Source organism: Erinaceus europaeus, chromosome 11 (assembly GCF_950295315.1).
Source record: "Erinaceus europaeus chromosome 11, mEriEur2.1, whole genome shotgun sequence".
NCBI classification, from domain to species: domain Eukaryota; kingdom Metazoa; phylum Chordata; class Mammalia; order Eulipotyphla; family Erinaceidae; genus Erinaceus; species Erinaceus europaeus.
In genome coordinates, this window is record NC_080172.1 from 38,192,751 (window position 1) to 38,204,990 (window position 12,240).

Consider the following 12,240-nt stretch of genomic DNA (forward strand, 5'->3'; position numbering starts at 1 on the left):
GGACCCCAGCTGGCGGAATGGCCTGATAGTGACTAAAGAGTCATCGTTAAAGTATGCCAGACTCTTGCCCTTACTCAGCTTTTGCAGTCTTGCTTTGATGATGTTAGCTTTGGAGTGAGTGAGAGAACTGTAATAGGAAGTAGGTGAGGAGGATATCTAAGTCTAAGTGGACACTATTTCATTATGAACTTGATACTGACTCTCTACAGACTATTGTGTATTTTTGCTTTCAGTTATATATTTTGCCCTAATTTATGAATACATGTGAACATATGCTCTATCTTATGGGACCTGGCCTATATCTAGGTTTTGGGACTTTGTTAGAAAGTGATCCTCCTGGAATGGAATTAGAGAATACCATGAAAGGAAAGGTCTCACCTGAGTGATGAGGGTGAAGGGTTGGCAATCCATGCCTGAAGTCTCCGCACATAGTCTGAGGTGAAGCATGCTGAAATGGTACTCACTGCATTGATTAGGCTGGAATTGGCAGATGCAGTATCATTTGGCCTGACTTGAGAGAAGCATGAAGGGAAGTGAACCCCACCCCAGAGGTTACAGTATTGGGAAAAACATAAGCTCTATAGAGGAAGGGGGGAATTCCTGTTGTCTTAGGGTTTAAGAAGACAATAGATAGTTATTGCAATAATCACATTGTTTGGCAATTGGGTTAACTTTGAAAAACCCCTTTGTTAGGATTTGCTGTATCATACACACCCTCACCATATTTTATGTCCTTTGACATTGTTTGCATATAGCTATGCTACCGGTTGCTTTTGTTCTCCCTGGACTAAGCTTTTAAGAGAGTCAACAAATCAAAGACTCAAAGGGATGGTTTTAATCTAAAAGAAATTGTCTTAAAGGATCCCTCCTTCTAGACCTGGGGACATTAAGTCAGCAATTCTTGGCAGTGGTCTCTGGATGGCAGTATTCTTTTTCATTTGCATCTTGATCATCGAGACAAAAATTGGGGGCTTTTTTAAAAATTAGCTCAGCATTAGAGAACAGAACTTTTATGCATGAAGTCCCAGGTTGGGCCCCAGAACCACACATGACATATCTGAGTGATGCTCTGGTCTCTTCTTCATAGAAGTAAGTAAATAAGTCAATAAAAGAACTACTGACTATGCGTTGCCAATAAAATCAGCCAGAGATTGTGAAGACGTGTGAGCCATATGTCAGAACTCACCAGGTGTGGTTCTGAGAAAAGCTGGCACCCCAAAGCTCCTGATGGGGAAGGAGCAGGGGCACATAGGCCTGGCTCATGGTCCTCACTAGCCATCCCAGATACACAGAGAATGACAGACTCACTATACTGGACATCCAGTTTTTAGGAGAATGGAGAGTGCAGGGTATTAACAGAATAGATAGAATAAATGGGGACAGACAGTGGTACATCCAGTAGAATGTACACATCACCACGTGTGAGGACCCAGGTTCAAGCCCTCAATCTCCACCTTTGGAGGGAGATGTTTCACAAGTAGCGGGACAGTGCTGCATATGTCTCTCCTTCTTTCTCCCCTCCACACTCTATTTCTCTGTGTCTCTCTAGGAAAAGAAAAGAAAAAAAAAAGGACACTGGGAATATTGGAGTCACCATGCAGGCACCAAGTCCTGTTTGAGGGGGAAAAAAAGAAAAGAAAAGAAACTTTTTAACTGTAGTTTAGAATTCTAACAATATTAAGTGTAATCTCCCTTCAGGTATATATGGTGCATAAGTCTCTAAAGTCAAACCCAATCTTTGGACAAGTTCTTTTAGAGCAATATGAGGACTGCTCCCAGGCTTGAATCCCTCCTTGGAGCCAAGTCTTCAGTTTGATTTTTTTTTAATAACCTCACTTTAAAAATATAAATATGACAGCAGCAACAAATGCTGGAGAGGTTGTGGGGACAGAGGAACCCTTTTACATTGCTGGTGGCAATGTAAATTGGTACAGCCTCTGTGGAGAGCAGTCTGGAAAACTCTCAGAAGGCTAGACATGGACCTTCCATAGGATCCAGTAATTCCTCTCCTGGGGTTATACCCCAAGGACACCATAACACCCAACCAAAAAGAGGTGTGTACTCCTATGTTCATAGCAGCACAATTCATAATAGCTAAAACCTGGAAGCAACCCAGGTGCCCAACAACAGATGAGTGGCTGAGAAAGCTGTGGTATATATACACAATGGAATACTATGCGGCTATCAAGAACAATGAACCCACCTTCTCTGACCCATCTTGGACAGAGCTAAAAGGAATTATGTTAAGTGAGCTAAGTCAGAAAGATAAAGATGAGTATGGGATGATCCCACTCATCAACAGAAGTTGAGTAAGGAGATCTGAAAGGGAAACTAAAAGCAGGACGTGACCAAATTGTAAGTAGGGCACCAAAGTAAAAACCCTGTGGTGAGAGGTAGACATGCAGCTTCCTGGGCCAGTGAGGGGTGGGAGTGGGTGGGAGGGATGGGTCATAGTCTTTTGGTGGTGGGAAGGGTGTTTATGTACACTCTTAGTAAAATGTAGTCATATAAATCATTAGTTAATATGAGAGGGGGAAAATTAATTGTATGTCTCAAAGTTTTTCAAAACACAAATATATAGGCTGTGTAATTGATATGCAGACTCTCTCAAAAGCCTAGACCAAGTAGATCAGAAGCAACCAAAAGCACAGCTTTATACAAGATACTGGGTACTGTACAGCAAACCCTAACAAAAGGACTTTTCAAAGTTAACCCAATTACCAAATAATGTGATGATAACATTAACTATCGATTGTCTTTTGGAACCCTAAGACAGCAGGAACCTCACATCTCCACTATAGAGCCTCTACTTCCCCCAGTCCTTGAACCCTTGGATAGGGCCCACTTTCCCGTATGCCTCTCCCAATCCATATCAAATAATATTGCATCTGCCGATCACAACCTAACCAATGCAACGATTGCCACCACAACATGCTTCACTTCAGACTGTGTCCAGAGACTTCACGTGTGGAATGACAACCCTTCAGCTTCATTACTCGGTCACCAGGTTCCAGATGTCATCAGGATGCCGGCCAGGCTTCCCTGGACTGAAGACCCCACCAATGTGTCCTGGAGCTCCGCTTCCCCAGAGACCCACCCTACTAGGGAAAGAGAGAGGCAGACTGGGAGTATGGACCGACCTGTCAACGTCCATGTTCAGCGGGGAAGCAATTACAGAAGCCAGACCTTCTACCTTCTGCAACCCACAACGACCCTGGGTCCATGCTCCCAGAGGGATAGAGAATGGGAAAGCTATCAGGGGAGGGGGTGGGATATGGAGATTGGGTGGTGGGAATTGTGTGGAGTTGTACCCCTCCTACCCTATGGTTTTGTTAAGTAATCCTTTCTTAAATAAAAAAGAAAAAATATATATATAAATAAGGCACTAGGGAAAAGATTCAACTGGTAGAACATAAGACTTTGGTACCTGAGGTTCCAGGTTCAATCCCTGACAGCACATTTACTGCAATGGGGTTCTGGCTTGTCTATCTCTTTCTCTCTGCCTCATGTTAAACTTTTTGTCTTCTATGTAATAAGTTTTTTAAAAAAGTAAATATAAGTATAGTGGCATAAGGGGCAGATTGGGGCTAAAACGGTCATGGACCTTGACATCTGAACATTCCATTAGTAAGTAATAAATTCACCCAGGGTTAGAGTTGCAAACTGCCCACTGGTGGGAGTTTAAAAAACTGTTTGCCAAAAAGAAAAGATAATTATGAGATGGGTTTATCAGAACCCCTCATGCTTCCACTCTGTTACCCGAGGTCCTCAAGGATGAGAAAAGGAAGGATAAGAAGAGCTGGCCAAAGGCAGAAGTCACTGCCTCTGGTGACCTACATACTTGCTTTTTTTCTCTCCTTTTGTCTGATTCATGGGGTCCCTCTGATTCTTCCTGGTGAACAACCATAACAGACCTGGCTTTCAAGGGGAAGACCTTGGGCTTCTCCTCAGAGAGTTGTGGCACTTGCTCATCAGGGCTTCTCCTTGGGTAGCTTGCTGAGGTCAGGAAAGAATAGGAAGAGCCATGTAGAGCGCATATACTTTGTTGCATGGCATTTGCACTCATGGGACATGGGAACTGGGGCACAGTAATATTGCATGAACACATGGAGAACAGGAAGATGCACACTGCTGTTGGAGTTTGGGTAAGATAGCCACACCTGGTTCTTCCAGCTAGCCAATAGAAGGTTGGTCCAGGTGTGATGTGTGTAAGGTTTAAGAGGAGATGGTTTTCACATGGACTTTTTAAAATTTATTTATTTATTTATTTATTTTTAACCTCCAGGGTTATCACTGGGGCTCGGTGCCTACACTGCAAATCCACAGCTCCTGGCAACCGTTTTACCCCATTGTTGTTGCTGCTGTTGTTGTTGTTGGATAGGACAGAAAGAAATTAAGAGATGAGGGGAAACAGAGAGGGGGAGAGAAAGACACCTGCATACCTGCCTCACAGCTTGCAAGGCGTCCCCCTTGCAGGTGGGGAGCGGGAGGCTTGAACCGGGTTCCTTGTGCTGGTTCTTGCTTTTTGCCCTATGTGCACTTAATCCAGTGCACCACCGACCAATCCACCTCCCACCCCATCCTGAACTAACTCTCTAACTTTACTTCTGTATAATTTCTACCTCATGACTTAATAGAGGAAGACTGTGAAATTCATACTTACATATTTTCCCATGTAATTCTTTCAAGAGATTCTATGACAAACCCATGAGGGAGAAAACTGGGAAATGTCACAACTAGCCTTTCATCACCCTCAACATAGCTGTTGGGGTTCCTTTGGGATCAGGAAAGTCCTTCTCCCTAAACAGAGGCCCAGGAACAGTAGTGCCATGGCTAGAGCACTGAACTCATAAGCAGAAGATCCTGAGTTCAATTCTTGGCATCACTTGCTCTGAAGTGGTGCTCTAGTTCTTTTCTAGCAGAAATAAATAAATCTTTAAGAAAAATCTGTTGTTCACTAAGTTGAAGATGCTACCATAGTTGTTGTATGCTTTACATTGGGTTCTAGTTCTCTCCCGCCAAGAGAATTGGATCAGTCCAGTTAGTTTCGCGGGCCCGCTTGGCCCCGCCCCTAGGAACCTGGAGAGAGAGTTCCAGAGTTCCAGAGTTCGGGAGTTAGAGGGTTCCTGAGTTCCAGAGTAAGAGAGAGTGCTTGCGCCACCGCAAAGAGACAGCAGAGTTCTGTTTGGTGATTAGTTTGGTTTAGTTTATGAATCGTTGTTCCTGAATAAAGAAATACAGCTTCCCTGCCCAGCCGTTGTCTCCGCGTCTCTGTTACCCGCCCGTGAAGCTAGCCCAGCCAGCTAGAGCCAGCCCGAATTTTAACAACACATAGCACTGCTTTTGGGACGTAATTACCACACTGCTGACTTCAACCTACAAACATAGTAAGAACTTGTGCAAACCCACAAGAGATTGTGGGTGCATCCTAATTTATTTAAGCACTTGCTGGATGGAAGTCTGTCTCTTTCCCTGTGCATTTTCCTTCTCCTCGCACCGGCCATGCTACCTCTCCTGGGAGACTGAACAAGTGTAGCTGACCTCTATTGCAGCCCTCTCTTTTCTTGTGCCTTCTCTTCCAGCCTCTCTCTTTTCCTCTGTTCTCTCTGTCAGGATCTGCCATGTTGCCTCTAGATGGACATGAACAAGTGTAGCCGAGCTCCGGTAAACTTAGCTTAAAAGACTCAAGCACCCATCAAAGTTCCACCAAGCTTCTTTAAGAAAATAGAACAAATAGGGCACCAAAGTAAAAACCCTGTGGTGAGGGGTAGACATGCGGCTTCCTGGGCCAGTGGGGGCTGGGGGTGGGTGGCTGGGATGGGACACAGTCCTTTGGTGGTGGGAATGTTGTTTATGTACACCCTAGTAAAGTGTAGTCATATAAATCACTAGTTAATTAATATGAGAGGGGGAAAATTAATTGTATGTCTCAAAGTTTTTCAAACACAGACTGAGTCTTTTTAATATATAGGCTGTGTATTTGATATGCGGACTCTCTCAAAAGCCTAGACCAAGTAGATTAGAAGCAACCAGTGGCACAGCTATTTACAAGATACTGGGTACTATACAGCAAACTCTAACAAAAGGACTTTTCAAAGTTAACCCAATTACCAAATAATGTGATGATAACATTAACTATCGATTGTCTTTTGGAACCCTAAGACAGCAGGAACCTCACATCTCCATTATAGAGTCTATATTTCCCCCCAGTCCTGGAACCCTAGGATAGGGCCCCCATTTCAGCATGCCTCTCCCAATCCATATCAAATAATATTGCATCAGCCGATCGCAACCTAATCAACACAACGATTACCACCTCAACATGCTTCAGCTCAGACTGTGTCCAGAGACTTCAGGTGTGGAATGACAACCCTTCAGCTTCATTACTCGGGTGAGACCTTTCCTTTCATAGTATTCTCTAATTCCATCCCAGTGGTTCACTTTCTAACAAAGTCCCGAAACTTAGATATAGACCAGGTTCTGTGAGAGAGAGCATATGTTCACACATATCCATAAAATAGTGCAAAATATATACCTGAAAGCAGAAGTACACTAGAGTTTGCAGTGAGTACCCCCAACACTTCCTCTCCACTATTCCAACCTTTGGGTCCATGATTGCTCAACAGTTTGTTTGGCTTTGTATGTTAACTCTCTTTTCAGCCACCAGGTTCCAGATGTCATCAGGATGCCGGCCAGGCTTCCCTGGACTGAAGACCCCACCAATGTGTCCTGGAGCTCCGCTTCCCCAGAGACCCACCCTACTAGGGAAAGAGAGAGGCAGACTGGGAGTATGGACCGACCTGTCAACGTCCATGTTCAGCAGGGAAGCAATTACAGAAGCCAGACCTTCTACCTTCTGCAACCCACAACGACCCTGGGTCCATGCTCCCAGAGGGATAGAGAATGGGAAAGCTATAAGGGGAGGGGATGGGATATGGAGACGGGGTGGTGGGAATTGTGTGGAGTTGGACCCCTCCTACCCTGTGGTTTTGTTAATTTATCATTTCTTAAATAAAAAATAAATTAAAAAAAGAAAATAGAACAAAAACTACAATCATTTATATGGAACCAGAAATCACCTAGAATTGCCAAAACAATCTTGAGGAAAAGAAACAGAAACAGAGGCATCACACTCCCAGATCTCAAACTATATTATAAGGCAATCATCATCAAAACAGCCTGGTACTGGAACAAAAATAGGTACACAGACCAGTGGAACAGAATTGAAAGCCCAGACCTAAACCCCCACACCTATGGACATCTAATCTTTGATAAGGGGGCCCAAAGTATTAAATGGAAGAAGGAGGCTCTCTTCAATAAATGGTGCTGGGAAAACTGGGTTGTAACATGCAGAAGAATGAAATTGAACCACCTTATCTCACCAGAAACAAAAATCAACTCCAAATGGATCAAAGACCTGGATGTTAGATGGGAAACTATCAAATACTTAGAGGTAAACATTGGTGAAACACTTTCCCACCTAAACCTCAAGGACATCTTTGATGAAACAAACCCAATTGCAAGGAAGACTAAAGCAGAAACAAACCAATGGGACTACATCAAATTGAAAAGCTTCTGCACAGCCAAAGAAACTATGACACAAACAAAGAGACCCCTCACAGAATGGGAGAAGATCTTCACATGCCAAACATCAGACAAGAGACTAATCACCAAAATATACAAAGAACTCAGCAAACTTAGCACCAAAAAAGCAAATGACCCCATCCAAAAATGGGCAGAGGGTATGAACAAGACTTTCACTTCAGAGGAGACCCAAAGGGTTAACAAACATATGAAAAACTGTTCCAGGTCGCTGATTGTCAGATAAATGCAAATAAAGACAACACTGAGATACCATCTCACTCCTGTGAGAATGGCATACATCAAATTGCAACAACAAATGTTGGAGAGGCTGTGGGGACAGAGGAACCCTTCTACACTGCTGGTGGGAATGTAAATTGGTCCAGCCACTCTGGAGAGCAGTCTGGAGAACTCTCACAAGGCTAGACATAGACCTTCCATATGACCCAGTAATTCCTCTCCTGGGGATATACCCCAAGGATTCCATAATGCCCAACCAAAAAGGTATGTGTACATCTATGTTCATAGCAGCACAATTCATAATAGCTAAAACCTGGAAGGGACCCAGATGCCCAACAGCAAATGAGTGGCTGAGAAAGCTATGGTACATATACATAATGGAATACTATGCTGCTATTAAGAACAATGAGCCCACCTTATTTGACCCAACTTGGACAGAGCTAGAAGGAATTATGTTAAGTGAGCTAAGTCAGAAAGATAAAGATGAGTATGGGATGTCCCCACTCATCAACAGAAATTGAGAAAGAAGAACAGAAAGGGAAACTAAAAGCAGGATCTGATTAAATTGAGAGCAGGGCACCAATGTAAAACCCCTGTGGTGAAGGGGAGGGTGGCCATTGGGCTTCCTGGTGCGATGGGGGGGTGGGGTGGGACACAGTCTTTTAGTGGTGGGAATGGTGTTTATGTACATTCCTATTAAAGTGTAAACATAAAACCACTATTTAATTAATATGAGAGGGGAAAAATTGATCATATGTCTAGAACTTCTTAAAACACAGAATGAGTCTTTTTAATACATAGGCTGAGTCTTTGATATCTGGACTCTCTCTCTCTCACTTTCCTACATGCTGCTCTCAATTCAAATCAAGTAATATTGCATCCGCAGATCGCAACCTAATCAACGCAACGAGTGCCACCACAACATGCTTCACTTCAGACTATGTCCAGAGATTTCAGGTGTGGAATGACAACCCTTCAGCTTCATCACTCGGGTGAGACCTTTCCTTTCATAGTATTCTCTAATTCCATTCCAGGTAGTCCACTCCCCAATAAAGTCCCCAAACCTAGATATAGTCCAGGTCCCCTGAGATAGAGCATAGGTTCACATGTGCCCATAAACTAGGGGAAAAATATATACCTGAAAGCAGAAGTACACAAGAGCATGCCGGGAATACCCCCCAACACCTCATCTGTACTATTCCAGTCTTTAGGTCCATGATTGTTCAACAGTTTGTTTGGCTTTGTATGTTAACTCTCTTTTCAGCCACCAGGTTCTGAATGCCAACAAGATGCTGACCAGACTTCCCTGGACAGAGGACCCCATCAATGTGTACTGGAGCTCTGCTTCCCCAGAGACCCACCCTACTAGGGAAAGAGAGAGGCAGACTGGGAGTATGGATTGACCAGTCAACACCCATGTTCAGTGGGGAAGCAATTACAGAAGCCAGACCTTCCACCCTCTGCAACCCACAACGACCCTGGATCCATACTCCCAGCGAGACAGAATGTGAAGGCTATCAGGGGAGGGGATGGGAATATGGAGATCGGGTTATGGGAATTGTGGAACTGTACCCCTCTTATTCTATGGTTTTGTTAATGTCTCCTTTCTTAAATAAAAAAAAATAAAAATAAAAAATGAAAAAAAAGACTCAAGCATTTCTGTCTACAATGACTAGTTGATATTTGCCTCTTTATTGTACCTAAATGACCACCATGTAATAAACCTTTGATTGTCTTAAACTAGCACCGAAGTCTTTTTACTTTTTAATTACAATAAAAAATGTAAGTATATTCTGCTTGTTTTTCTGTTGAAATTAGAGCTCTATTTAAAATAAAACGACAAAGCTTTTCTTTATAAAAATACTTTTTAATGAGAGAGTTACAGAGAGAGATACAAGAGCACTGCTTAACTCTGGCTTGTGGTGGTAACAGGGATTGAATCTTGGATTTTGAAGCCTCAGGCCTGAGAGTCTTTCACATAATCATTATGCTGTCTCCCCAGCCCACAAGACAGCTTCTCTAAAAAAAATTTACAAGATACTCAACAAATCATCTCTGTAACTGTGGTGTTCTCAATGCTGTAGTGGTTTTGTGGCTTAGACCAAATCAGCTTCTTTGTAAACTCAGAAGGCTGTCATAAATATGAGATCAGAATGATAACACTATTTATTGAAAACGATGTGAATAGTGAGTAGGCACTGTGTAGGAGCTTCATAAGTGATATCTAGTCCTTTCAGCAATCCTATATGCAATTATTATTACTCTATATTTAATGTTATAAAAACTTAAGTCCAGAACATCAGGAATATATCCTAAGTCTCAAGGAAACTCAGGGGTAAAGCTTGGTTTTTTTTTTTTCTTCTCATTTTTAATATAAGTACCTCACAAATTTCCATGTGTGTAGTAAATATTAGTAATTGTAATCATTTTGGTATTGTTACTGTGACAACTATTCAATTTTAGATATTTGGTGCCTATAAGGCATAAAATTTAAAAAATAATTCCAGGATAACTTAAAACATATATAAAATTTATTATGGCCAGCTGTTCAGATATACTCATTTTCCCCCACAAAGTATGTGTGAACAGAGAATGCAAGGCCGAAAAGATTTGTAAATAAAATTTCATGGTCAGTTAAATGTGGGAAATAGTTATTCTATCCCCCTGCAGATTCATAAGAAACATTAGTATATGAAAAACTATCTTGTACCTCAGAAAAACCACTGATGATCTCAGAGTAAGGAAACCAGAAGTAACCACTCTTACTAGTATATAAAATATAACTATTTGTAAATAGCATTAAATGACATAAATGGCCGTTGATGGTGTAGAGAGGGATCTGTTAGAGGCCCATCATATCTATGTGGGAATCCCAGGCTTCCCTAACTAGGGCCCCAGATGACGGGGTGGCCTGGTAGTGACCAAAAAGGCCATCATTAAGGTGTGCCCTTATCTCTTGCCCTAATCCAGCTTTTGTAGTTCTTCCTTTATCTTACCTGGTTAGACATAGAGTGATTGAGGGAAATGAAATAGGAAGTAGGTGAGGAGAATATCTAGACCTAAGTAGAAAATGTTTGATAAAGTACTTTATGGTGTCTTTTTTAGGTCTTTCTACTTGCTTGCTGCACTCATTGAGTCACTTTTACTTTAAGGTATATATTTTTTCCCCTAGCTTATCAATGTATGCAGAGCACACACTTTTTAAAAAATATTTTTCAGTATTTATTTATTCCCTTTTGTTAACCTTGTTTTTATTGTTGTTGTAGTTATTGTAAAGGAAGAAGAAAGCATGGCTGTGGCAGTCGAGTATACAGTCAGAGTATCCAACCTGGGAGTTGAGGAAATCATGTCAACACATGACTTACATGGGGAAGGCTTGTTGGCTGATATCATGGGCCTTGAAACAGAAAGGGGTCCTCATGCCAGTGCTCACAGGCTTAGAATAGACAACTCTGCAAATCTCCACTGTGCAAATTAGCAGCTGACAGTTTCTAACTATGACAACAGAAACCACATGACTTTTGGGAGGTGGGAACAACGGGTTGGGGACAGACAACATAAAGTACAGAATGAAAACAAGGAGGCCCACCCCCACACAAAAGTGGGGGACCCATAGATGAAAGGCTTATCCATTTAGTCTCACACATCCATGAAAGAGGCGAAGGTTGCAGATGGAGGCCTGATCAGTCTAGTCTCACAAAGAAGGCTGGAATTTTGTTCCTACTTATTTGTTTGCATGTTTATTTTGTGACCAGAGCACTGCACAGCTACAGCTTATGGTGATGTCAGAGACTGAACTTAGGACTTCTAAGCATGAAGCATGAAAGTCTTTTGCATAAACTTTGTTCTTTTTTTTAAAGGAATAGATTTTCTTTTTAAAAATGAAGTGCTATGAGTGAGATCATCCCATACTCATCCTTCTCTTTCTGACTTATCATGATTCCTCTCCTAGACAGAAGTTGAAAAATAATAATAGAAGGGAAAACACAAAGCAGAATTTGGACCTGAGTTGAGGAAAGTTCAGGTCCTGGAACATATTGGTCTATAGGAGAACCTTGTGGGGTTGGATACTTTTGTGGAAAACTGAGAAATGCTACACATATACAAACTATTGTATCTTACTGTTGAATGTAAACCATTAATTCCCCCAATAAAGAATTTTTTTAAAAAATGTAGTGCTGAATAAACCCTCAAATATGTGCTACAACTCTGAACAGCCACTCTAGTCCAACTGCTAAAAATTCTAAATTCTTTTTTTTCTTATCTCACTATGATAGGTGTCACACTCACCCCCAACCTATCACCATCATGCACCAGGACCTAAAAGACCCACCCCCAACCTCCACCCTCCCCAGAGTACTTTGCTTTGGTGCAATGCACCAAATCTAGTCCAATTTCTACTTTTTTTTTTTTTTTTTA